Source organism: Pygoscelis adeliae, unplaced genomic scaffold, assembly GCF_000699105.1.
Source record: "Pygoscelis adeliae isolate BGI_AS28 unplaced genomic scaffold, ASM69910v1 Scaffold424, whole genome shotgun sequence".
NCBI classification, from domain to species: domain Eukaryota; kingdom Metazoa; phylum Chordata; class Aves; order Sphenisciformes; family Spheniscidae; genus Pygoscelis; species Pygoscelis adeliae.
In genome coordinates, this window is record NW_008824651.1 from 851,309 (window position 1) to 856,981 (window position 5,673).

Consider the following 5,673-nt stretch of genomic DNA (forward strand, 5'->3'; position numbering starts at 1 on the left):
TCCTTCCTTACTTATTCATTGTCTCATCACTCATCCGCTCCCATCTATCCATTTGCTAATGTCATTCACTGCCTACTTCAAAATTTTCTCCCCATCCACGTACTGAATGAGGGATTCAGATAGCTCAAGGAGTTTTATTTTCTGTTTTAAACTTATTTTTCCTACACTCTGGAGGATTTCCTCTCAGAGGTGGAGCTGCAGAAACCTGTGGAGCTTGGGAGGAGCTTGCTGTCAGCATAGTCCTCGCTCCCCAGAAATGCCTCAGGGTACAGAGCTTTTCACCCTCTCCGTTTCCCTCCCTGTTGCCATTGAACATCAGAAACTCAATAGGAGCAGGATGAACTTCTCTCTTCCCATGAGATTTTTCACTCAGTGCACTTACGAAGCATGTGCTGGGCTCTGAAATGCTCCAGACTAAATTACTGACTAAGATTAGTCACAAAAATAAATCACAACATTTTTTATTAATCATAATGTTTGAGCTCAAACATTTTCTGCAGTGTACACCCCTCTATTTTATAGACAAAACTCCAAACCTTCAAAATGAAACTTTTGGGACTTGAAAACCCAACATCAGCATTTTTGGTGATGAAAGGCCCAAATTATCTCTTATCACAAAGCATTTCCTAGTACTGAACTTACTCCACAATTCCAAAACTTTAGATAATACTTCAGTTTACAGAGCTTTGTAATATTATGCTTTTCTTTAACAATGTTTCCCTTAGATATAGAGATTCTCTGGTTTTTAATAGACCTTTTCTAGCCATCATTGTTATAAAGAATGCCCAAGGCTTAAAACCAGACATAAATACAAAGAACTCCAAATTTGTCATATGTAAAATTTGATGGTTAAGCCAATCATCTCATTAATTATTGCTTGACTCATGATTCTTGAATGCTGTGATTGGCAACACTAAATAAAAACTCATTAAAACTTCACATTTTTCTACTAATGGCCTTGAAATCTAACTTTATTTTCTTTTTTTCATTTCTAAATACAAAAATCCTTTCCAGGTTGTGAAAATCTCAGCTGTAGCCCACCCCTCTCCACCTCATTTCCTAGCTAGTTTAAAAATGATTTTTCATTTTCCGCTTCCAAAGGACTTACCTGAATAAAATGAACAGGACAGTAAAAATATTGTCTGGCAGCATATTTGAGCTTGAGAGAAATTTTCCCGGAGACTGAAAAAAACAAGAGCAAAAATCAAATTTGAATGAAAGAAAAGAGCGAGTGCTAATTATGGACTTGCTGCCACCATTTCATCTTCCGCTTGCAAAATGCAAATATAATTCCCATTGAGTTGTTTAAAAGATCACACATCTGAATTACAGAACGGCATGTGCCATAGCCTTCTGAATAATCATGTTTGCTTAGGATCAATGTATTGAGTGACTGAAGGAGATATGTCCGTCACTGTGAATGTTATGATACGCTGTACATCTATTGACAAAATGCATTCATGTTTACAGGGCTGGACCCTGGGTGCTTTATATTTCCAGGTATAACGTACATCTATGTTTACGATTGCTTCATTTCATAAATATGCTAATGAATCACATTCTGTGACTGTGGGTAACATCTGAACATGACTTACAGTTAGATAAAAGCAAGGTTTTTCTAAAATGCCCTGGGAAAGGAAGAGGTAGGTGCATTCACCCTTTCCCGTTAGTGCGGTGACTGGGCTGTGTCGCTGGAATTGGGCTCTGGTCACCAGGCTCTTGCTTGCTGTGGAAGTTTCCTCACCAGTACTACCTCATACACATCATATAGCTGCCTTGGGTGGCCTAAGGGCAGAGAATAAGCTCCTCTTTTCCAGCTTCATCTCCCATGGTCAATGGAAGGCCTCTTCTCCATCTATTTTCCCCTATTCCCCGCTGACCCTGTGGCAATTGTGGTACCTCACTATGTGCTCCCTCTCCACAACCTGCCGCCCACGTGTGGGCGAGTACAGCAAAGCTCATATCCAGCAGCTCCCTGTCCCTCGCCAGAAGAAAATAAATCAAAGCAAGCTGCCCCGTGGAGTCACTGCACCAGGTGGGCTGAGCTGAGCTGAGTGTCTTTTCCTTCAGATACAACCACCTCTCTACTGCTGCTACAGCTTTGCAAGACAGGGTTTTTGACTTTGCCCTAGGACAAGAGCTGTTCTTGTCTATATAAAATAAAAAAAAGTCCACCAGATTTTCAGGTTTTTGGTTGGTGGTTGTTTTTTTCTGCTGGAACAGGAACAATAGCAGGAGGAGACACTCTTCTGATAACTTTATTTTGCTTTACATATCAGGACTGCCGTAATACACTGAAAGTAAATTATAGGCTGAAACCCCGAGGCAGTGGAAAGTTTTGAGTGAAATCTATTAGACTTTGTCAAAGAGCCCCTGGCAGACCATACGCCGACAGGAGCCACTTGTGGGCTGTGCGGGGAGCAGCATCCATCTGAACTAACCTGAGCTCGGCACCTTTCTGGGCTCGGCACGCAGGTAGGGAGGTCATTTTTAGCTCGCCGAGGGGAGCTGCTGCTTCTGGCTGCTGGGGAGAGCCCAAGCAGGAGTCTTGGCTCTGCTCCCTGGCTGGACTCACACACAATGAGCCCATAAGGGCTCTGCCAACTCCCCGCTGGTGTCTGGCTGCTGGCTGGCAGATGTGAACGGCTCCTTAGCTGGAGGGTGACCATGGTATTCAAAGCCAACACACATACACCCACAATGAATATTTTTATTCCCTCATATAAATTGTTAGACATTTGCTGCCAATTATTTGCTAGAAGTTAAGGCTTAAAAGCCTTCTGCAGTCCTTTTCTAGCTCCACCCTCCCCCCCCCCAAAATACAGCATTAATCCTGTTTTGGCTCTGAGCGTTTCACATTTTATTATTTTTATTAAGGTGATATCTGGCCACTGGTACTTAGTTTATATGACAGGAAGAAAATTTTTGTTTTCCCAGGCAAATGTTTTACCTCTCACACACATGTTGTCCCATTAGCAAAAGAGGGCCTGATCCCCCAAAGAGCAGAGGTGCTCAGACCTAGGGTTGCCTGGGCCTCAGAATGAGAATGGTCGACATTTTGGCACTACCAGGAGTCTTGCCTGAGTCAAGGGCTGCAGGAATAGGCCAATGTTTGTCCAAAAAGTGCGGAAAGCAATATTGTCCTTCATTGGCATCTCTTTTGAGGCCTAAGGCCATTAAGCATTATATGAAAGCTAAAGTTTTGTTTAATATTTTGCTGCTTGTAAAATCAGCCATTAGCGGGGACAGGCATTTGGCTCTCTGTTCCCACTTCTTACAGAATACAGGGAAGAAACCCTTAACTTAATGAGACATTTCTCATTATTGCAGGCAACATGACTACTGCCTTCTTTCCCTTGTTGAAAGAATCTCTTAGACTCTGTACTCAAAGTACCTTTCCCTTTCTCTCTAAAATCTAAGTTATGATGTTTTGACAGAGCTTGTACGTATTTCAGAAATTCATTGACTTCAAGTTATTTCTGTTCTTCTTGGCATTCTCATATCATGGCGATTACAGAAGCCTTTTAATTTTTGTTTTCTTCCTTAATTTTGCTGTCAATATACTGGAATGAGGACAGCAGCTTTAGAAAGTATACTTACTTAGTATTTTGACGTATTAAAGATACCCACTCTTTGGAGTTAAGGGGAATGGGTTGTTGAATCCCCAGGTAACTTGTAATTTCCTACAGATAGTATCTTCAGGGTTTGCAGAATTTACTTCAGCTCATAGTTTTTGCTTGATTTTTTTCATTTTTTTGCTGAGATGGAAGGTGGCCTTCTCAATTTGTTTATAATGCTACTACCGCTGTGAACTTACTACCAGCCAAGTACTTAAAATCAAAACAATACACAAACCATGTACACAAAGCTCACTGCAGGGAAAATATTTGATTCCAAATCTGTGCAGACATGGAGAGGAAAAGGGACTAAAAATTGCCAAGTACTTAGAGTTGTGGAATAAAGCTGTACACAGGTGTGCTTCTTAAATGCGGGCTTCCTTGAAGATGGGTTCTGTTGTCAGAGGTCCAAGTGTATATTTTCTCCAAGCAATACCATATTTGGCTTGCATCAATGGCTTTTGACAAATGTATGTAATCTTTATCCCCTCGTGGTTGAGTTATAGATAAAACTTACTGCCAAAATGATCTTCCTACTGCTCCAACATAAACCCATACCTGTACCTTGCAACTATTCCTGATTTTATGCTATGATGTCACTCATTTTAAACCTCACGATGCACATAGCATGCAAACTTAGCGTCTGCTCAGTTTTGCTGCTGAAGGCTGTTCACTGCAGAAACAAGATGCTCCATGAATTCACTGTGAAAAGGGAGGGGTTAATATAATGGAATGAATCCCTTTATTAATTTAAGCTCTTATATCAGTGTTCTGTGCCTTTTATACTACTTGGGCTTTTGCTGCCTGCCAACCGTATCTCGCTTTGAAGCTTTGAAACATCAGAAGGGATGTCCGTAACCTCAGTAGCATTACTCTCTGCTGGTATGAGTGGAATGTTGGCCCCGCGCAGGGAAACCGCGTCTCTCCTTGTTAACTCCTACTGATAAAGCAGTGCATGAAAGCCATGGATACATCTCGTATGTAAATGCATTTGGTTTGTTTGAACTGGAAACTATCACAGTTCTCTGACCTTTTATTAGTTTACCAACAAAAATGTAAACGGTGGAATTTGTGAGCCAATGCACGGCAGAAATGGTACACCCTGGTGCAAAATGTGTTGTAGAAACTTTTCTTTGCATTCTCTGGTGTTGTCTAAAGGAAATAAATAAATAAAACTAACTTCTGTTTAGTTTTTTCGCCAGCTGGCTTTCAAAGCACCTCCATATTTAAATGTGAACTGTAGATCTTTAGCTAAAATGTAAAATTCTTGGCTACAATAGCAAGAAATACAAGAAAGTATATTCCAGATTGGTGATAAATGCTATGTAAATTTATATACATTCTATGTATAGCGGGTTACTATTTGGTTGTCACTGATTACTTACAGGGATATATACATACAATTCAGCTTCCACTGAAATCACTGTGAGACTACCTTTACTTAATTATCAGGTATTGACAAGATTTGTTCAAGTAATATGTTCAATCTCTGCCTATTTTCTGCATACATGTGTACATGAGGTTGTGGAATAAAAGTTTTCTTGCAATAAACTTGGAGTGACCGCACTATTTACAGATGACAAGGCTGCAGTGTGTGAGAGTGCTCAAATAAGTGTGTCAGAAATGTGTTACCAAATGAAGCACACGTTTTAGAAGAAATTTAATTTTTTTTAATGTTTATAGAGTTCTTTTTAATACTTGTGGTACATCTCTATCAACAGCTGGTACAATGCAAAGGGGAAGCACTGGGTTTTGTCTTGCTGAGATCTATTATGATTCCAGAACCATATGTCTACATTGCATCTTTAGACTAGACTAGACTAGACTAGGATATTTCAGTTGGAAGGGACCTACAACAATCATCCGGTCCAACTGCCTGACCAATTCAGGGCTGACCAAAAGTTAAAGCATGTTGTTAAGGGCATTGTTCAAATGCCCCTGAAACACTGACAGGCTTGGGGCATCGACCACCTCTCTAGCAAGCCTGTTCCAGTGCTTGACCACCCTCTCAGTAAAGAAATGCTTCCTAATGTCCAGTCTAAACCTCCCCTGGCGC